The sequence below is a fragment of the Nicotiana tabacum genome, chromosome 10, assembly GCF_000715075.1.
Source record: "Nicotiana tabacum cultivar K326 chromosome 10, ASM71507v2, whole genome shotgun sequence".
Taxonomy (NCBI): Eukaryota; Viridiplantae; Streptophyta; class Magnoliopsida; order Solanales; family Solanaceae; genus Nicotiana; species Nicotiana tabacum.
In genome coordinates this window covers 43,869,147-43,893,022 of record NC_134089.1, presented here as the reverse complement: position 1 = coordinate 43,893,022, position 23,876 = coordinate 43,869,147, and positions in this window count along the sequence as shown.

Sequence of the window (23,876 nt, the reverse complement as noted above, 5' to 3'; positions counted from 1 at the left end):
GGTTAAAATATCTGACTCAGTGAACAACAATCTTGAGAACCATGGAGAGAATGATGTGGATGTTCCAGGTGTTGGTGTACCACCACGAAACGCTGAGAACGCACCAGAACCAATTCCCGTGGACACGGTCTCACACGATGCCCAACACATCGATATAAGCTCCCACACTAATAGGAGCGTGCACCAAGGAGACCAAAAAGAAGCACAAAAAAACCCAACTAGGGAAGAACGAGAGGTTAGTCTTCATGTTATTTTTGAAATGTTACAGGCACAATAGTTGGCGATTGCTCAGCTACAAAGTCACCAGAAAACTCTCAACACGGTAGCACCGAGGATGGCCCCCCAGCCGAGCAGGTACCAGAGAGATCAAGCAACAACGGGTCGGCAGCCAACCCTACTATCGTAAAGATGCTCGAGGACCTCACAAAGAGGGTCGAGTCGGGCGAGAAAAAGATAGAAGCCAACAATAAGAAGGTAGAGACCTACAATTCCAGGGTCGATCAAATTCCAGGCACACCCCCGATTCTAAAAGGGTAGACTCGAAGAAGTTCGTGCAAAAGCCATTCCCGTAGGAAGTGTCCCCAAAACCCATTCCAAAGAAGTTCAGAATGCCCGAGCTTCCGAAGTACAACGGAACCTCGGACCTAACGAGCAAGTCACTGCATACACTTTCACAGTGAAGGGCAACGACCTAAAGGACGATGAGATTGAGTCTGTCTTGCTAAGAAATTCGGGGAAACACTCTAGAAAGGGGGCATGATGTGGTATCACAACCTAGCTCCTAACTCTATAGATTTATTTGCTATGCTGGCAGATTCTTTCATAAAGGCACATGTCGGGGCCATCAAGGTGGCCACAAGTAAATCTGAAGTCTTCAAAATCAAGCAAAGGGAGAACGAGATGTTGTGAGAGTTCGTATCTCGCTTTCAAATGAAATGAATGGAACTACCACCAGTCTCTGACGATTGGGCAGTACAGGCCTTCACTCAAGGTCTGAATGAACGAAGCTCGGTGGCTTCGAAGTAGCTGAAACAGAATCTGGTTGAATACCCCATCGTGAACTGGTCAAACGTTCACAATCGATATCAATCGAAAATCAGGGGTGAGGACGACCAACTAGGATCCCCCTCGGGCTCGGTATATCCCAGCAGGCTTCCGGCAAAAGAGCCAAAGCCAAACAAGGAAAGATACCAACCTTACACTGAAGATAGAAGAAATGCCGTGAGGCGCAACATACCCCGCAATGATCGAAGGATGGACCGAGGCTAGAATCCTCGGGGACTCATCAACAGAGCTGGATTCGACAGGCACACAGGGCCAACGGAGGCACCTTGCTTGTCGAAATACAACTTCAATGTCGACGTATCAGACATCGTCTTCGCCATCAGTAAAATCAGAGAACTCCAGGTGGCCTAGGCCTGTGCAATCAGATCCTTCGCAAAGAAATCATAACTTAGAGTGTGAATTTCACAATACACACGGCCACAGGACCGAGGATTGCACTAGCTCCGAGAAGAAGTAGCCCGACTACTCAGTAAAGGTCACCATCGAGAATTCCTCAGCGACCGGGCCAAAAATCAGTTCCAGGAAAGAGAGGCGGCCAAGAAGAATGAAACGAATGAGCCACAACATGTCATCCACATGATCTTGGAAGGCATCGATGCCCCCACAAAAGCCCATGATGAGAAGAACAAAAACATCCATCACTAGAGAAAAGCGAACTCGGGTTTACATACCCAAAGATGCTCTCACATTCAATGACAAGGACATCGAGACTTGTCTCAGCCTCATAACGACACACTAGTAATCGTTTTCCTTGTAAATACATTTCAAATTAGACGTGTACTTGTGGATCCAGGTAGCTCGGCCAACATTATTAGGTCGAGGGTGGTAGAGCAGCTCGGAATGCTTGACCAAATCGTACCTGCCTTTCGAGTCCTCAACGGATTCAACATGGCAAGCGAAACAACGAAAGGGGAAATCACCCTCCTAGTCAACGTGGCCGGCACAACCCAAAATGCAAAATTCCATGTCATCGAAGGAGACATGAGGTACAACGCCTTGCTCGGAAGGCCATGGATACACTGCATGAGAGCAGTACCATCCACCCTCCATCAAATGATGAAATTCCCGACAAAGGATGGGATTAAAACTGTCTACGGGGAACAGCATGCAGCAAGAGAAATATTCGCGATGCACGATGTGATGCCGACACCAGTACCTTCACCTTTGAAGGAGCCGAAGGATAAGAAAATAGTAAAATAGTGGTAACAAGCTACACTCTCGGCTACCCCCAACTAAACAAAGCAGAGGACCATACCGCTTTCTCATCACAAGCGATTGAAACATATCAGGGCTCGAAACACTACCGACACATTTTATACTAAGGTATGACCGTCTCCTTTTTATTTCAATTACATTCTACACTAACCTGAGTGCAGGTATCCAATTGAAATGGCCAAAGCACTCTCGAACTCGAAGGCCTTAGGTTTCAAAAACATGTGTTGCACTCTTTTCCTTCGACCGGGTTTTTATCAAAAAAAGGTTTTACCGGCAAGGTTTTTAACGAGGCAACATCCATATGCTACCTAAGAAAGACTCAACAATTATTCAAGGCTTCTTTTGTAATCAACCTCAAATACTGGGGGGGCATCCCCCCGGAAGGTCACCTACTCGGAGAAGCCAAGATACGTCAAATAGGGTCTCGATAGGAAAATGATGTACCGGGCCAAACGGTCGAACGAATTGTGTCCGTATAGAATAGCCAGGCCCCTGATAGGGAATACTTGTATTCTTGTACCAAGTAATCGAAGAATACTTTCCATCAAAGCATTTCACGCTTCAAAAGAAACTCGGTTATTTTGCAAAAGCGGTTCCTCTATCAAAAACATCCCAAAAACTCGGGGATTGGCATCAACAACTCGAAACAATGTGACCCCTGGGTCAAAGCTCCTAACTCGTTAGCCCTCAATGAGGCAACATCAAGATCACAAAACAGCTCCAGAGCCAAAAACATCCCAAACACTCAGGGACTGGTGTCGAAAACTCAAGGCCACATGACCTCCGGATCGGAAACTCCAAAATCGCAAGCCCTCAATGAGGCAATACCAAGTTTACGAGTAATGGCTCGCGAGCCAAGAAACCCTCGATGACTAGGGGACTGCCGCCAATCACCACCCCCATCTACTTATCAAAACCCGAGGCCATAAGACCATATGCTGACAGCCTCAGTCTCGTAAGACCTATATAAGGCAACAACAATATCTGTAAGACCTCAAGCAAGGCATGAACCACACTTGTACCCAGTGACAATATATGTAAGACCTCATGCCTTACCTCAAGCAAGGCATGAATCATACTTGTACCAAGTATCCAAAACTGTAACACCTCAAAGGCATGTAAAATTTGTATGACATTACTAAAGGCATAAACCAGATCTCAAAGTTAAGGCTATATATCGAACTTGTAAGGCCTTAAAAAGGCAAACCCTCGATATAGACGCCGAAACTACTTCACTCGGGACTAAAAGGCTCCGGCCAAACACAAATGACTAGGTCACAAGGCTGTACCAGCCAAACTAATGCGACCCGAGGATGCCCGACCGTCGCTATAAAATCACAAGCCTTAAATTACTTCGAATATACTTCGAAAAGAACCGGTTAAACATGCTACCCTTGACATAGGCAAAAGAGCTTTGACCATGTCAGCTTCTAAACACAGGCTTCGAGATACTCAACCACCAAGCCAAACCTCCCGAGGTGCTCGATCATCGCCATATAACGACTCACAATCGAGGTTTTTATCAAACCGTCGAAGAGTCAGGCAAACATTATTTCAAAAAATCCTTATCGAGGGAAAAATAAAGCCTATATTAGAGCGCATCGACCCAAAACATAAGAGCCACTGATGCCAGCTCATATAAAAGGTCGCATCGACCCAAAGCGTAAGAGCCACCATCGCCAGCTCATATAAAAGGTCGCATCGACCCAAATCATAAGAGCCACTATCGCCAGCCCATATAAAAGGTCGCATCGACCCAAAGCATAAGAGCCACTATCGCTAGCTTGAAATCCAAAAAACTTGAGGGTCGAATGAGCTTGAGTTGATACCCGACTCAGAAACTGAACCTTAAACAGTTGACTAAATATGCCTCAGAGCAAAAGCATAAGAGCTCAAAACGTCAGCTTACACTAAAAGGTCGTACTGACCAAGTGCGTAAGAGCATGCGGGCTAGCCCAATGAGCCCCAGGGCCATAACATGGATATGAGGGTTCCCTTTTAACTTGAAGACTAGTTCATCTGGCTAAAATCAAAACAAAGAGGAATGCATGAAAAATAAAACCGCAAGGCTTCCTTTCGTACATATATGCGAAAAAATACAATCTCCATTTATAAGAGCTCTTTAAAAGCACTATACGCAGAAAAGGAAGGCCTAATCTACATCCCCCTCAGGGACTATGGCTCGTCGGCCTCTTTCTCGCTATCTTCGGCATCAAACAGAAGGAGCTTAACATCATATTTTTCCGCCTTCGCCTACTTTATCTCTTCCAAGAGATCGAAGACCCTATTCCTTGAGGGTTTCCCTTCGAGATTAACACTGAGCATATTCCTTGCTCCTACCCCCGCAGTCAAGAGTCCTTCTCAGCTCAACTTGAGCATCGGCATCGTCCTTTAAATAGACTGCCACTTTCTTGTCAGCCTTAGTTCGGCTCATTACGGCTTCAGCCCGGGCATCCACAACCTCGGCCTTTATCTTTAAAAGCTCAGACTCGAGCTTTCTAATCATATATGTTCGAACCAAGCTATTATCACGAGCTAAGCAAAGTTGAACCTCAAAGGCGGAGGCTTTAGCCAGAGCACCCTTCCCCGCTGATGCCTGAACATCCGCCTAAGCCTTTAACTCATCGTACTCGTGCTTGGCTCGGCCAGCTTCATTCTGAAGGCACTCCAGGTCCTCCGTCTATTTCTGCAACTGAAATAAACAAAATGTTAGCCTCGGGATCTAGAAGAAGGAACACGCACTCCCTCGGAACAAAACTACATGCTCCTTTAGGAAGCTCTCATAATTCGAGCTTTGACTCGCCTTATACCGTAAACGCGCCAACTCATCTTCCCTTTTATCGCAAAGAAGCCTAAGGGATTTCTCCTCATCCATGGATTTTCGCTATCTGGCCTCACGACGAAGCAGCACAGATTTAAGCTTATTAAAAGCCTGTAGAAGAGAAACATGGTAAGAAAGTGAAAATTACAAAGCTATAAAACTAGTACGAACGGCCTGAACCTACCTCCAAGTAGAACCGCTGAGCTTCCTCAAGAGTTGAGAGTACATCTACTAGTGTGGCTCCATATACCCCGATAAAACCGCCCTGGTTTGGGACACGGTCGCCCGATATACGCGCCCCTTGGCGTCAAACATCCCTTGAAGTACCTTTGACAGGAGAAGAAGCCAACGGCAGAGAACCCTCGGGTGCTGCAAGTTCGGCTGAAACGCCCTCTCTAAGCCTTTGAGCCGGACTCATATTGCTACAATCACTATCGTCCTGCAAAGGCCTCTCCTGCTTATTGTTATTATTTTAATCCCCCAGTCCTGAAGCCGACAGGCCTTCTCTCTCTTCTAAAGGGCACGACCTCTCTTTAAGGGACTCCCCAATACCTACAATAACAGAGTTAGTATGCAGAAAGAAAAAGCGCCCTTCCGAGAGAAAGGGGGAAGCAAATCACATAGCACGTACTGTGGTATTTTGCCTCCCACCTATCCTTAGTTAAAGCTCATCACTTACGCTCATTGCAAGTCGAGTGGGTCGCCAACTTCCAAATCTAATCCGGCATATCGGGGACCTCACCCAGCATCCATGAAATCGCTGCAGAAAAGGAAAAGAAGGCGCATTTACGGAGCCCGCCTTCGCCATAAACAAAACTATGAAGGCACGAGTGTACCACTTACATGTAAAATTCCATTCCTTAGGAAATGGCAGAAACTCCACTGGAATAATATCGACAGTCCGTAATCGGACGAATCGGCTCATCCACCCCCGATCTCCATCTTCTTCATCATTAACAATGAAAGGCGTGGTAGATCGGCATCATAGGGTTAACAGACCTCGATAGTGAAAAGGCCGATACAACCTGATGAGATGGCTAAGAGTGAATTCGAGCCCTGCTTTCTCCATAAAGAACCTCATCAACAATACTATCCACTAAAATGATAATGCCCAGAGGAGGAACTCCCTTCTCCTTGCCAAGCGGACCCCGACGTAGCAGCCATGACTGTAGTAAAACTAGAGAATTGGAGCGGGAATTTGAGCAAGAGCGTCAAAATTTAAATGATTAAGGACCTAATACAGGAAAGGAGACCTCTATAAAAGAGGATAACTACTCAGAGTAGTGGATCCAAAAGGGCAAAGACAACCATATATATATATACATGGAAAAAGCGGTGACCACCCGCCTGCCTCGAAGGCCGATTAAAAATACTGGCTAAAGTGTTTATCGCTTTAGGAAGATGTGCTTGCGGGATCGCCTTGATCATTTCGTAACCATGTCATACACTCAATGCCTCCATGCGATGTTTTGGGGTCAAAAACCCATGCATCAACCGAGCCTCGAGATAGTACCCGATCTCAAGGACCTCCACCAAAAAGAAGATAGGCTCTAGAAAGCTATTGGCATCATTGCAAGTCCCGAGATGGTACCCGATCTCGTGGACCTCTACAAAAAAGAAGATAGGCTCCAGGAAGCCATTGGCATCATTGCAAGACCCGAGATGGTACCCGATCTTGAGGACCTCCACCAAAAAGAAAATAGACTCCAGGGGCCATTAATATCATTACGAGACTCGAGATGGTACCCGATCTCGAGGGCTTCGCTCAAGAAGAAGATAAGCGCTAAAACTCTACTCATATGGGCTTGGCCTCGAGGTATCATCTAAACCCGGGGTAAGCCCTCATCCAGAATTTGTCTACAACTCCTTAAGGCAATCTACACTAATTTCAAAACAAGTCTCCAAGTAGCCCGAGCTTGAGCAAACTTCCACTCGGGGACTACTCCCGAAAGCCCCAAGGCTATCTTTATCCTCAGGCATTCAAGAAAATCTCCCCATTGAGGGATATCACGGGGTCTAAAAGGCTAAGTCTCGTACTGAAAGTTTGAAGCCCTACTCTCATTCAACTCAAAGTCGGGGATCCTGATGACCCGAGTTTATCAAATCCATCCGGGGCCGGTCTAAGGAACGACAAATGGTTCTACGGGGAATCGTTTTAATCAATCGAGGGCCAAAAGAAATACTTGCACCCGGGATCGATACTTGCACCAATCGGTGGAGTCGTGCATTCAGATTCTTCACAAACGCAGATAAAAAGAAATATAGCATAAATCAGAGGCAAGTTGAAGAAACATCTTTGTATTCATAAGCACACGATTACAAAAGCCCATGAAGGGTCCTTACATATGATTACAAAAGCCCACGAGGGGTCCTTACACAGAAACAAAGAAGCAAAAAAGCATACATATAGTAAAAGCCAAGAGCCTAATCTATTCTCGGGGATGCATCCTCGGCGGCAATATCTTCGAGCGCCATCTCCTCGGGGGTCTCATCTCGGTCTTCCAAAATGGTATCTCCAAGGGAGAAGATGAAGAAGAGGAATGTGAGAAGATGTAGAAGAGGAAAGTGAAGAAGCAGAAAAAGATGAAGAAAAAGTCATAGCCCGCCAACGAGCAAAAGCTTTTATCAGGCCGAGAAACCCACGGCCCAATAAGAGACTTGGAAAGTGCCGGCCTTACCTGTACAGCTACTTTGAGTCCACTTCTTGGAACATTGTGCCGTGAAAGTTCGTGGCCGATAGTGCCACTTCACCCCACGGAAAGCAAAAGGGATGAAGTGCCACACCAGGCTGGAGTAGGGAGGTGAGCAGCGGTGTATAGTCCGAACACCCTCCTGAGCAGCGGTGTAGAGTCCAAATATCTTCTCGAGTTAGAAGAAATCGTCCCCCTATTCATCACCTCGAGCCAACAACAATAGCAGTAACAATAACAACAACAATGACAAGTCAGTGTAATCTCGCTCGGCAAGGGAAAGCCCAGGAAAAAGGCCATGACGTGGCTGGCGAGAACGCTGTCATGTAACCTTAAGGTCGCGGGCCTCAAACATAAGGTATAACGATGGATGAAGATGAGGAGAAGAAAAGGGTGGAAGGATATTGGAGGACACTTGAGTGAAAAGTTGGTTCCAGGAGGCTCCCATTTATATAGTGTGGCAGTGTAACCAACAACGCCATCAATATCTTTGAAAGACGTATCGGCAGGCGCAATCAATGCATTTTTGGGAACTGAATCGGCGGCTATATTGTTGCTTTGGAGAATGAGAATCGGCAGTACATTGAATGGCGCTGAAAAGACTAGCCAACGGGACATCTCAGTTATCGCAAAGGCTTGCGTCATAAGTATGACATCATAGAGGGAATTTCGAAGAGATGGGTATCAAAGTCATTTCTTATCGTTCCACTCTAAGAAATGCGGGGACTATCTATAAACGGTAAAATCGCAGGGTCCAATTTTCTGTCGTTACGATGCCTCGTAAGCACAACTCGAAGGCTCGAGACTACGGTCGAGTTTCATCCCTCGAGGGCTATTGACGCTCGACCTTGAGGTAGTACAGACCGTTGGTTATGGAGAGAAAGTGGGGAGTTCCCAAGGCACATAAATAGGGCTGACAAAGTCTAGTGGACTAGTCCAAAAAACGAATCAAGGCATTAACTAGTTCTACCATCTCCATATCTTTGTAATAAATGCATTTCTACTATGTTGGGATTTCCCCTCATATATAAAGGGGATCCTTGCCATTTTGTAAACATCTGTTACTCAATACTAAATAGATAAGAACATTCTCTCTGCTCTCTAATATATTCTCTTGATCTCACCACTTCATGTATTGCTTACACTTATTGTGTTCTATTTATTGTTCATCATTTATTGCTTATTATTAGCCATAAAGAGCCGTCATTGATTTTATTATAATTGTTAGTCTCCATCGACTACCCTCGGCGAGACATTAGACTTGACCCCGAGGCCCCGAATAAACAAGCTCGACGCCCCGATCGATAGCCATTCGGTTTGGTTAACATCTTGTTTTAAGCTCTCATCTTGATTCCAAATACCTCACTTAGCATCTATTTCCCTAACAACTAGCATAAAAATAGATCACGTATTTTTAGAACCACAAAATCAAATTTAATTATTATTACCATTTTCACGGCACACACTTATATAATTGTCAGATAAGAGAATCATCCACCTCATTCAACATTTGGGTGAATCATTCTCTCTATTTACACTTCTTGCGATTTAGTATAGTTATTGCTCATTATTGTTCCTCCATTCATTCTATATAGCATCATTTAATACCATTTGTATTAAATTGACTCAAACGATTATTCTATACTATTCATACAAGCACGTGTTAGATCTAGAATTTATTATATTTAACTAGGATTTACCCATCATCTTTTATTTAATTGGTTTAACAAAAGGTCTCATACTTTTTGATCAAACAATTTGGTGCCGTTTGTGGGGAGTCTTCTAGTCAAAGTCATAGTTTTTCTAGATCTAAACAAAAACGACAACCGTAAAACACAAAAATTTCTTTTTCCTACTTGCACAGCCTAACATGGTAGGTAATGGAGAGGAAAGATTGAAAGAAGTAGCAGTCCTTAATGCTAACCTTCTAAACACCATCAATGAGGTTGATGGAGAAGACGAGGAGAACGTGACACCAAACGCTTCCCCTAGACGAAGTGGTTCACCTCTTCATCATGGCAGCATTACCACCTCCTATGGGAAAGGAGCCTCTTTGTCCACAACAGAAAAAGCACTACCAGCAGTAAGAAAACTACTAGAAGCATGGCTAATGAGTACACTAACCAGCATACTCGACAAACCCGCCCAAAGCACGAGCAGGGAAGATGCACGAGTCGACATCACAATAATAGCCATAAAGCAGCACGTCCCTCCTCCTTCAACATGTATCACTCACACTATTAAAGATGTAGGTAACGACACCCTTACAGCTATTCTAAGAAAAATGGAAGAGATGGAGAACGAGAACAAATCACTCCGCAACCAAATAAGGGAGCACCAGGAAAGGGTAGATAAGATACCAGGTGCCCCAAAGCTCTACCAAAATGGGACGCCGACCGGTTTCTTAGAACAACCATACAGCGACGAGGCCGCACCCCAAAACATTCAAGATGCTGCCATACTTGAAGATATATGACAGCACAACGGACCTTGAGGATCTGTCACCCACTATGTCACCGCAATAAAGGGCATCAACCTCGCCAAAGAGCATGTATCATCCATATTGCTGAAAATATTTGGTGAAACCCTAACCGGGGGAGCGCTGACGCCGTACTCACAACTGCCAGCATGGTCCATCGGAATATTTGAGGAAATGGCCGGCAAGTTCGTCACCGCACATGTCGGGGCCAAGAAAGCGGAGGCGAGGGTAAACGATATATTTGCCATTAAATAATCATCCGGCGAAAGGCTTAGGGACTTTCTCGCCCGGTTCAACTGTGTTAGAATGACTCTTCTAAATGTGTTAGAATGACTCTTCTAAATGTGTTAGAAGGAATGAAGGTAGCAACATTCCAAAATGGGCTAAACATAAGCGGTTCGAGGGCAACCAAAAAATTGTTAAGTCGGCTCATGAAATATAACCCTACCACTTGGGATGAAATACACATTGCCTATTACGCCGAGGTGAGAGCAGATAAGGATGACCTCAACAGACCGACCTAACGGTTGACATCAGTCCAAATGAAGGCGAGAAAAGATCGCAGAAATGATAACAGAAGGCACCATGCAGGTCAACGCCCCAACCGTGAAAGACACTATCCATATGTCAAAGCTGCCGTCATACCACCCCCAGCCACGGCGCTGGTCCATCCAGGCCACCATCGGGGATTCGAAATGAGAGAGGTATGCCTCCAGTACTATCTGCTCACAATTTTTGTGTTTCTCCTTTAGAGATAGTCTATGCCCTAGAGAAGCTCGGCCCAAAGGTGAAATAGCCACAAAAGATGAAGTCCGATCCAAACACAAGAAAGTTGAATGCCTTTTGTGAATTCCACCAGGAAAGAGGTCACAAGATCGAGGACTGCATCGCCTTGAAGTAAGAGGTAGTGAACATGCTCCACCAAGGGCATTTGAGAGAATTAATGAGTGACCGAGGAAGAGTGAACTTCACTCGAGGAAGAGGACGAGAATAGAATCAAGGACCGCCAAAGCAACCCTCCCCAACCCGCACCATCCAAATGATCATTGTTGGAGTTGACGAGGTGTCAATAAACAATGTAAAGTTCACAACCACCTATAAGCTGAAGCGTCAATCACCCATGAACAGTATGACGACCTCAAAGAAAGTATCATTATCGACAAGTCGGATATCCACAATTTGACCTTTCCTAACAATGATGCTCTTGTTATTACTTTGCATATTTCAGATACTGATGTACAATGGATTATGGTAGATGACAAAAGCGGCGCGTGCGTTATCCCCCTCGAGTCCTCACACAAATGAGGCTTGAAGATAAGATAGTACCACGCTGCATCACACTAATGGATTTTAACAATACAGTTGATAGGACTTCCGGAGAAATCACACTACCCATTCTGGATGGTGGTATCACCTTGGAAACAACGTTCCACATTATAGATCAAGATACAGAATACAACACCATCATAGGACGGCCATGGATACACGCTATGAGGGCTCTCCCATCCAGCTTGTATCAGGTCATCAAGTTTCCCACCCCATGGGGAGTATTCAGTATCTGCGGTGAGCAACGCACTAGCCAAGAATGCTACTGCATCGCTCAAGACTGCACCTACACTCAACAGTTAAAGGGCAAAAGTGCAGAAGCATAGCAATTAACGAGGTCGAGGTCGAACGCAGACGAAGGGAAAGATGTCATCAAAGAACCCGATGTCGTAGAAGCTACAAGATCAACTGTGGAAGACCTCAACCCCGTTCAGCTCGACAAGAGCTACCACAACAAAAAGCCCTATATCGGGCACAAATTACAAGAACCAAGTAAATTCCATCAATTTCTAACTAACAATATAGACTTGTTTGCTTTCTCTCATGCAGATATTTCGGGCATCCCGAAGGACATAGCAACACACAAATTGAATGTCGACCCATTTTACCCCCGGGTACGGAAGGTTAGACGAAAATTCAATGTTGTAATAAATGAGGTCATCCGCAAAGAAGTGGAAAAGTTACTTGAAAACGGCTCTATCAGGGAGTCTAACTACCCCCAATGGGTCGCCAACGTGGTCATGGTAAAAAAGAAAAATGGGAAATAGTGAATGTGCATAGACTTCACATATCTGAACAAGGCATGCCCGAAAGACTCATTCCCACTGCCTCACATCGATCAGCTCATCGACGCAACAACAGGGCACAAGCTACTCAGTTTCCTAGATGCCTATTCAGGTTACAACAAGATCCTCATGGAGGAGGAAGACCAGTAAAAACCCACTTTCATCACCCACCAAGGGACGTACTACTATAGAGTTATGCCGTTTGGACTAAAAAATGCAGGGGCGACATACCAAAGGCTAGTAACCAAAATGTTCAAAGAGCATTCCGGCAAAACAATGGAAGTATATATTGACGACATGTTGGTCAAGTCGAAAACAAAGGAAGACCACATCGACCATTTAAGGGAAGCCTTCAACATACTTAGGCGGTACGCCATGAAATTGAACCCCGAGAAATGCGCCTTCGACATAACTGCAGGAAAATTCCTCGGTTTTTTGGTGTCACAAAGAGGCATCGAGGTTAACCTCGACAAAATCAAGGCCATATAAGGAACACCAGAAAACTTGACTAGCAAGAAGTAGCTGCAGAAGTTGACCGGCCGTACAGCCACCTTGTCGAGGTTCATCTCACGATCCTCTGATAGATGCCACAAATTCTTCGGCGTTCTCAAAAAGGAAAATGGACTCCAATGGAATTCTGAGTGTGTCGACACCCTGAGAGAGCTAAAGGCGTACTTATCTTTGCCCCCACTGCTTGCTAAGATAGAACCCAGGAATGCCTTCTAATATACCTGGCCGTGTCTAACGTTGTAGTAAGTGCATTCTTGGTTACGAGAAAATAAAGGTATGCAATCTCAAATCTATTACATTAGCAAAACTTTGGTCGACGCTGAAACGAGATACCCCCACCTCGAAAAGTTATCTTTGGCTTTAGTCGTAGCTTTATGAAAGCTTAGACCTTATTTCCAGTGCCACCCCATCTTAGCGGTCACGACATTTCCTCTAAGGAGCATCCTACACAAACCCAAGCTGTTAGGTAGGTTGGCCAAATGGTCCATTGAGTTGAGCGAGCATGATATAAACTATTAGCCGCAAACAACGATAAAGTCGCAAGTACTTGCTGAATTCATCGCCGACTTCAGCACTAAAATAATGCCCGAGGTCAAAAGGGAAGCCACTGATACTTCCCCCAAGAAACACGACCTATGTATTCTGTACACCGATGGTGCCTCCAACGTGTCAGGATCTAGACTGGGACTCGTACTCAAAGTCCCGATAGGCGAGAAAATTTGCCATTCCATACAGTGTCCCGATATGACTAATAATGAGACCGAGTATGAGGCCGTAATTGCAGGGTTAAAACTGGCACTCAAGTATAGAGCACGACGGATAGTCCTTCGATGCCACTCACAACTCGTCATGAATCAAGTCACATGGACTTTCCAAATCAAGGAACAGAGGCTACAAAAATATCAGGCCGAGATCTGCAAGTTACTGCCCGAGTTCGACAAATACCAGCTCGGCCAAATACCTAGAGTGCAGAACATCGAGGCGGATGACCTCGCCAAATTGGCGGCCGCCACTAAAAGCATAACCGGAAAAGAGAATGTTGTCACTCTCCTCTACTCGACCATCGACCAAATTGAGGTACGCACCATTAACCTAACTTGGGAATGGTGCAGCCATATTGTAGCCTACCTGCAGGACGGCGTACTCCCAAACGACAAAAAAGAATCCAAAAAGCTTCAAATGCAAGCAACCAGGTATAGCATCATCAACAACAATCTATACAAAAGGATGTATGGTAGCCCTCTAGCAAAATGTCTAGGACCAAACCAGACACGGCGCGTCCTAGAAGAGGTCCACGAGGGTCACTGCGGGGCTCACAAAGGAAATCGATCCCTAGTCAGATATCTTATATGAGCAGGCTACTACTGGCCCACAATAAAAAAGGAAGTAGCTGACTTTCTTAAAAAATGTGAGTTGTGCCAAAAGTACCCCTCTATGATCCACCAAGCGGGCGAACACCTCCACTCAGTCACTTCGCCTTGGCCTTTCATTAAATGGGGAATGGATATCGTCAGCCCCTTACCGCAGGATGAGGTAATGTACTATTTCTTTTGGTTTTGACTAACTATTTTTCTAAATGGTTGGAAGCAGGTGCGTACGCCCAAATACGTGAGCAAGAAGTGATCGCCTTCATATGGAGGAACATCATAGGCGACTTCGGCATCCCCTAAGAAATTAGTTGTGATAACAGACCCCAATTCACAGGGAAGAAGGTCGCAGAGTTCTTCGAGAAATGGCACATCAAAAGAATACTCTCCATGACATATCACAACGCAAGCAACGAACAAGCTGAGTCCTCCAACAAAACGATATTGAATATAATGAAAAAGAAACTCGAAATTGCTAAGGGATTGTGGCCAGAGATGCTGCCAGAAGTGTTGTGGGAATACCGCACCACACCAAAGACAAGCATAGGGGAAATGACATACTCACTAGTCTATGGGACTGATGCAGTGATACCAATCAAAGTCGGAGAACCGAGTCTAAGATATTCAAATGATAGTGGGCCAAGCAACGATAAAAGCAAAACACAATACCTCGACGAGGCCAAAGGACGAAGAGACATGGCTTACATAAAAATGGTAGCCAAAAAACAACAAGCAGAGTAGTACTACAACAAAAAAGCAAAGGTCAGGCCACTCACAGTCGGGGACTATGTACTCAAAGCCAAAACTCAGGCGAGCAAGGATCCACGGGAAGGCAAGCTGAGGACCAATTGGGATGGCCCATACAAAATCACGGCTGCATTAAACAAAGGGTCGTTCCAGCTAGAAACAATGGAGGGAAAATTACTACCAAACAATTGGAATGTCACCCACCTCAAATACTTCAACTTCTAAGGATAGACGTCCCCTAAGTCGTACTCTTTTTCCCTCACCCGAGTTTTGTCCCAATTGGGTTTTTTCGCGGAGTTTTTTAATGAGGTGACGAAGAGGGCATCTCGAAGCTAAGTATAAGTTCATCGCTCAATCTCTCAACTACTTCTCCGGGTCGACCAATGAAGGGACTAAATAGATGGGGACTTCTCCATTGTATGAATGAACAGAGCAAAAACATGTAAATTTCTCCAATGAATGTATAAACAAAGCGAAATACGCAAACACATGATGTTAACATTTCTCCACCAAGTTTATACATTACGCCAATCGGGGAAACTACATTCGACCTCGTTCGAATTAATTTTAAAGTCAACATTTGACCTTGCTCAAATCGACTTATATTCGACCTCGCTCGAATCGACTTACATTCGACCTTGCTCGAATTAATTTTAAAGTCAACATTCGAACTCATTTCGAATGAATTTTAAAGTCAACATTCGACATCGCTCGAATCGACTTACATTCAACCTCACTTAAATCGACCTACATTCGATCTCATTCGAATTAATTTTAAAGTCAACATTCAACCTTGCTCGAATCAACTTACATTCGACCTCGCTCGAATCGACCTACATTCGATCTCGTTCAAATTAATTTTGAAGTCAACATTCGACCTCGCTTGAATCAACTTACATTCAACCTCGTTCGAATAAATTATAAAGTCAATATTCGACCTTGCTCGAATCGATTTACATTCGACCTCGTTCGAATTAATTTTAAAGTCAATATTCGTCCTCGGCCGAATCGACTTACATTCGACCTCGTTCGAATTAATTTTAAAAGTCAACATTTGACCTCACTTGAATCATCTTATATTCGACCCCGTTCGAATCAAATCTTATTTGACCTCGCTCGAATTAATTAAGACACTTACATACATACAACTCGGCTCGAACTAATTAATAAATGATCCGACCTCGCACGAGCTCAACTTACAGTCAGCCTAATTAAATTGCCATCAAAGTAGTCAATCAAGAAAAACATTCAAAGGAAAAATAAGAAACTCAGAAGTAGATAGCAAAAGTATCATTCCAAAAGACATCTTACAAAGGCCAAACGGATGCTCGCAAAACAAAAAAGAAAAAAACACAACAAAAGTACAAAACGAGTACACTACTCGACAACTTCACCCCCATCTCCATCATCACCAGCATCCTCGACATCGAAGTATTTGTCATTATACCAAGCACCTGGATCGAGACCGCCTACGTTATTTTCATCATCACCCTCCCCAGGCGTACCAGGATCATAGCTACAAGCTTCCCGAGCCGCACATGACTTAACACGAGAAGCCTCAAATTCTGCCTCATAAGGTTTACCAGCCATCATCAAGGCCCTGAATATGTCTGGATGAGCCTCAACATGAACCCACTTCTCGTATAAATCACGTGGAGCATCGGGATAAGTGGAAGCATGGGAGGAAGGTGGTTGAGCCAGCAGCTGCGCCTTCTCAGCCTTTAGGACAGCAATCTACTTGTTCAGGTCCAAAACCTTTGTCTCTAAGCCACTAATCCATTCCTCGAGTCTCGCCTCCTTAAGCGCAAACGTCTCTACTTCATTTGCCTGCTCAGATCTGAGGACACAGATGGAACCCGCTAATGTCTTCATCCTGGCTTTCTTGGCTCTCTCCAACTTTGCCGCTTTTATGGACAACTCACCATTTAAGCCATCGGCTCTAGCTTTACTCTGCTCAAGCTCGGCCGCTAAGAATGCCACCTGAGCCTGAAGGTCAATGCACTCGGCCACAACCCCCTTGCTCATCTCAAGATCGTCCTTTTTGGCTCCTAATGTTCCTTCGAGCTCACTACACCTACCGATGACTCTCACAAGCTCATCATCCTTATGCTTCAGCTCATTGTCCTTCCACTTCAGCTTGTCTCAGAGTCTCTAGAACTGACCATCCTCGCAAAGTATGCTGCTCAATGCACAATGCTTGGTATGATACTCCCTATACTTAGACTCCGTTCTTTTATAGAGAGCCTTCCTTTTCTCTTCTCAATAGGGGCACACTCAATCTCCAGGATGAGAGTCTGATAAATGGGTTGGAAATAATCAGCAAAGACGAACAAGGTAAAGAAAGAAAAAGATATGAGGACACTAAAAAGATAAAAGACTTACTCGAAGTGACATCTGGGAGATGCCTAATGACAAGTCGGCATCCTTGAATATCTGCAAGGTCCTATTCTCGCCGCCAGCGCAGAGGGGAATCAAAGCCGGGACCACGCTCTCCAAGTTGGTTAACATATTGTAGTCCAAGGGAATTGTATTGGAAAAAATCTGAATCTAAATATTGAAGATGATGTGTCATGACACATGGACTGGTCAAAAGGTCAAAATGCAATAAATAGCCAAGAGGCATGGGAGACAACAGATATGAGGAGAAGAAAACAACATAGGTGTGGACCATTACTTAAATAGGTACGAGTCTCGTACCTATTCGAGTCACTAAAAGACCGAATATCGGAAGAAGTTGAAGATACGAATCTGATGACGTAAAAGAGTCTAAATACAACATTAAATAGCAAATACGTTAGAGAATTTGAATTAAATAGAAATGATTGTGTAATGTTTCTTTTAATGTCATTTATTTCTCATAATTGCCTCATTAAGACAAAGGCATTACATCTTCTCCTAGAATCAACTATAAAAGGAGAAGGACTCAACATCTGTAAGGACAAGAAATATTATTGAGATTACACTGAAATACAAAATTACTTATTACTTAATTATTCTTAAAAGCCTTTTATTATTTTCGTCTCCAGATTATCAGTAACCCAAGTTTCTCTATATTTCTAAGCTCTGACCAAAAACTCAGATTTTTGGTTAAACAAATTGGTTTCGTTACCGGGAATTTGATAATATTCTCTTTTAAGCTACATTCCAGTCGTTGTTATCATCATGTCAAACAACAATAACAGTGAAAACACCTTGGGAAACCATGAAAATCAAATCCATCAAAATCAAGGATATTTACAAAACATTTACGTGGTTTCCTCCCCTCAAAATTCACCACGTCAATCTCGTGAAGGCACTCCTGCTCCTGAATATCGTGCTGATCAACAAGAGTAATCTGAACATTTTGAAGGGGTAGATGAAGCTTTACAAAAAGTAATTGATGCACGGGTTAACAAAGCTCTTCAGGCTCTAGTTAGTCGATTACCTGTTGCATCACCCACACCTACAACTAATAATAATAATACATTGGAGAATCCTCGTTCTGGCCTTGTTAATTCTGGAAATGGAGGAACCCCCAGTGAACCACAGGAAGGAGAACCAGGTAATTCAAATAATTCTCATTTGCAAAATTTAGTATTAACTTTGCAGAAACAGCTTAAGGAACAAAATGAGCGCATCGAGCAAATCCCTGGAGTTCCCCCTGTAATTAAAGGAGTGGATGTGGATAAATACTCACAACAACCTTGGAAACCAAGTGTTGCTCCCCTTCCAATCCCTAAAAAGTTCAAAATGCCTGACATCTCGAAATATGATGGAACAACAGACCCACGTGATCACGTAACTGCATTTACAACAGGCGTGAAAGGCAATGACTTGACCAAACAAGAAATTGAATCAGTACTGGTCAAGAAATTTGGAGAAACACTCACCAAGGGCGCATTAACCTGGTATTCTCTTTTACCCGAAAATTCTATTAATTCTTTTGCTGAGCTTGCAGATTCTTTTATTAAAGCACACTCGGGAGCTCAAAAGGTTGAGAAAAGAATGGAGGATATTTTCAAAATCAAGCAAGGGGACTCCGAGTTGCTCAGGGATTTTGTTGATAGATTCCAACGTGAAAGAATGACTTTACCTCGTGTACCTGATAACTGGGCTGCAATAGCTTTTGCAAGTAACTTAAATGACAAAAGCTCAGAAGCCACGAGAAGACTTAAAGAAAGCCTTTGAGAGTTTCCTGCAACCACGTGGAATGACATTTATAACAGGTATTGTACGAAGTTGCGAATTGAGGAAGATATCGTACCTCAGTTTCGTCATGAAGAAAGGAGCAATTCCAGGAGATCAGAAACCGAAAAAAGATCAGGTAAAAATAGGTACGATCCATATATGGGACCTGCAGGGAAAAACTCACGGTCAAAGCAGGATAGTCAACGATATGATCAAAAATCGAGGAACATGGAATCTTGTTCTTCATCAAGGTTCAGAAATGACCGAAATAGACAAGAGTCACGAGATAATGACAGAAGTTTAAAAGCAAGGTTTGGCGGATATAACTTTAATGTCACTACCTCCGAGCTCGTAGCTGTTTTGAGGAGCATGGGAGATAAGGTACGATGGCCAAAAGAGATGCGGTCAAATCCAAATAGACGCAATCCAAACCATTGGTGCAAATTCCACAATGATCACGGGCACAAAATTTCAGAATGTAGATTCTTACAAAGTGAAGTGGATCATCTATTGAAACAAGGGTATCTCACTGAGTTATTTAGTGAGAAAGGTAAGCAAGCCTATTTGAAAAATAGGCAGGAGCCACCAAAGCCCCCTTCAACCAAGAGAACCGTGAATGTTATAAGTGGGGGAGAAGATATTCACGGTGTAACATATACGGCTTCCAACAAGGTTTCTAAAGTAACGATAACACACGGGAAACGGGTACGACAGGTTTTAGAAAATGAAAGTATTTCTTTCGATGATGCAGATACCGAAGGAGTAATGACCCCACATAACGACGCACTGGTAAGATCTTTACTTGTATATGATACTAATGTAAAACGAGTTTTGATTGATCCAGGAAGTTCCGTGAATATTATACTATTAAGGGTATTACGTGAAATGCAAGTTGAAGACAAAATGATACCTAAGGCGCATACCCTATCCGTGTTCGACAATTCAAGTGTGGTAACAAAAGAAGAGGTAATTCTAACAACTTTTGCTTTAGGTGTTGTTAAAGAAACTAAATTTCAGGTAGTAGATATGGAAATGGCTTACAATATGATCATGGGGAGACCTTGGATCCATAACATGGATGCTATCCCATCAACTCTACATCAAGTTATTAAATTCCCATCACCGTGGGGAATTTTCCAAATTCGTGGGGATCAGCAGACAGCCAGGAGTATCAACGCTGTAACAGATACGAGCACCGTAAATAAAGAAAAATAGCAATTACAGGAAAAAGTTGAAGGTATCAAGGATCAAACCTCAACCGAACAAGAAAAGACAGATTTAGACTTGAGACCTGATACAATTCAGGAACCTGAAGAGAATGAAAATATCAAAACAACAATTGAAGAGCTCGAGGCTGTGATATTATTTGAGCAATGGCCTGAACGGAAGGTTTATGTTGGAGCCAATTTAAGCTCAGACATGCGAGATATGTTGATTGAATGTTTAAAAGCTAACGTGGATTGTTTTGCTTGGTTCCATGCTGATATGACAGGGATACCACCGGATGTGATGACTCACAAACTAAATGAAGACCCATCCTTCACACCAGTAAAGCAAAAGAAAAGAAAGCAAGGAGCTTTCAAAATTCAGGTGATTCAAGATGAGGTCCAAAAGCTATTAAAAATTGGGTCAATACGCGAGGTAAAGTATCCTAATTGGTTAGCAAACACAGTTGTTGTACCTAAGAAAAATGGTAAGTGGCGGATTTGCGTGGATTATACAGATCTTAACAAAGCCTGCCCAAAAGATTATTTCCCTTTACCGCATATAGATCAGTTAATTGATGCAACTGCAGGACATGAACTTTTGAGTTTTTTAGATGCATATTCGGGGTACAACCAAATTAAAATGGACCCCAGTGACGAAGAAAAAACTTCTTTCATCACAGATAGGGGGACTTACTGTTATAAAGTAATGCCCTTTGGTCTCAAAAATGCTGGAGCAACCTATCAAAGGTTGGTCACCAAATGTTCCAAGAACATTTAGGAAAAACCATGGAGGTATATATAGACGATATGCTCGTCAAAACCCAGCATTCTCATGATCATATTTCTCATTTATCTATTACATTTGAAATTTTTCGAAAATTTAATATGAAACTCAATCCAGAAAAATGTGCATTTGGGGTTGCCTCAGGCAAATTTTTGGGATTTCTCGTTTCTAACCGTGGTATTGAGGTAAATCCTTCTCAGATCAAAGCAATAGAGGAGATCCATGATATCCTTACGAGTAAAAAAGAAGTCCAAAGGCTAACGGGAAGAATTGCAGCCTTGAGGAGATTTATTCCCAAATCTTCAGAAAAATGCTTTAAATTTTTCTCCGCACTCAAAAAGCAAGATCATTTTGAATAGAACGAAGATTGTCAACAAGCCCTTAGAAATTTAAAAGCTTACTTGTCAAATCCATCATTATTGGCAAAACCAAAAGAAGGAGAAAAGCTACTCATTTATTTGGCCGTGTCAGAAGTTGCGGTAAGTGATGTTTTAGTCCGTGAGGACCAAGGTAAACAATCTCCTATCTATTATGTAAGCAAGTCTTTATTAGATGCTGAAACACGATATCCACAACTAGAAAAATTAGCATTAGCTTTGATCATGACATCTAGAAAATTAAGACCTTATTTTCAATGTCATCCCATTGTTGTAGTTACTGCTTTTCCATTACGAAACATTTTGCATAAACATGAATTGTCAGGGAGGTTAGCAAAATGGGCTATAGAATTAAGTGAATACGAAATAATTTATCAACCTAGGACTGCTATAAAATCTCAAGTATTAGCCGATTTCGTAGCTGATTTTAGCCAGGGGATGCATTTAGAAGCAGAAAAAGAATTACAAGTTTTTAATGGTGCAAACCCGGGGACTTGGATTTTATTCACTGATGGTTCGTCTAATGTAAAAGGAGCAGGCCTAGGGATAGTTCTCATACCACCTACGGGTGAGACTATTAGACAGGCTATAAAATGTCATTATATAACTAACAATGAAGCAGAGTATGAGGCTGTAATTGCAGGTCTAGAATTGGCACGAGAACTCGGCATAACACAGATTATAATCAAGAGTGATTCTCAACTTGTGGTCAATCAAATGCTGGGGACTTATACAGCCAGGGAGACACGAATGCAAGAATATCTCGAAAAGGTACGGGAACTAATAAAGCAATTCCAAACTTGGAAAGTAATGCAGATCCCAAGAGATGAGAATGTGGAGGCAGATGCTTTAGCTAATCTCGCATCTGCAGCAGACGTAGCAAACGACGCAAATGCTTCAGTCGTACATTTATTCATTCTGTTCTCGAACCTGATAAGAACGAGGTAAATTTTAATCATTTAACATGGGATTGGAGAAACAAAATTATTGCTTTTTTACAGCGCGGAACCGTGCCTGCTGACAAAAGAAAAGCTTATGCACTTCGCAAAAAAGCTGCTCGTTACTGTTTACATCAAGGAAATCTTTATCGAAAGATGTTCGGTGGGCCATTAGCAAGGTGTCTCGGACCTTCCCAAACAGAATATGTGATAAGAGAAGTACATGAAGGACATTGTGGAAATCACGCAGGAGGAAGGTCGCTGGTAAAAATGCTAATTCGAGCAGGGTATTATTGGCCTAAAATGGAAGAAGAAGCAAACGGTTTCGTGTCCAAGTGTGATAAATGTCAAAGATATGGCAATAATATGCATACTAGCTGAGCTATTGCACCCTGTTATAGCCTCGTGGCCCTTTATGAAATGGGGAATGGATATCGTAGGTCCATTGCCACAAGCAAAAAGTCAGGTGAAATTTATACTTGTACTTACAGATTATTTTACTAAATGGGTAGAAGCAGGAGCATTTAAACAACGAGAGAAGGAAGTTAAAGACTTCATTTGGAGAAATATAATATGTCGTTTTGGAGCACCAAAGGAAATTGTGTGTGACAACGGTCCGCAATTCATAGGAGCTCAAATCACTGAATTTTTTCAAAGTTGGCAAATTAAAAGGATAACATTTACTCCATACCATCCAGTGGGTAATGGACAAGCGGAATCCACAAACAGGGTCATTATCAACAACTTGAAGAAAAGGTTACAGGATTCAAAAGGTAATTGGCCTGAGGTATTACCTGGGGTATTATGGGCTTATCGTACAACGACAAAAACAAGCACAGGAGAAACACCCTTTTCAATGGTTTATGGTGCGGAGGCTTTAATTCCAGTTGAAATAGGAGAACCGAGCACACGGTACGTTCAAACAACGGAGGAATCAAATGATGAAGAGATGCGGGTGAATCTTGATTTGCTCGAAGGAAGAAGAGAAACTGCATTAATAAGGATGGCAGCACAAAAGCAAGTAATTGAACGGTATTATAACAGGAAAGCACGCCTCAGATTCTTTAAAATTGGGGACTTCGTGCTTAAAAAGGTGTTCCAATCTACAAAAGCTGCTAATTCAGGAAAGCTAAGTCCAACATGGGAAGGACCCTACAGAGTTCGTGACATTGCGGGAAAAGGAGCATACGAGTTGGAGACAATGGATGGCAAGGTTCTACCCTCGCATTGGAATGCTATCCACCTAAAGCGATATTATTTCTAAGAAAGTACCTACAATCAGGTATCGTTGTATTAGAATTTTTCTTTGAATTGTTAAAATTTTACTGACGATTTTAGATGCTAGGCAAAAACCCTAACTCGTGCCAAATGATGAGTCACGACCTGCACGGCAAAAT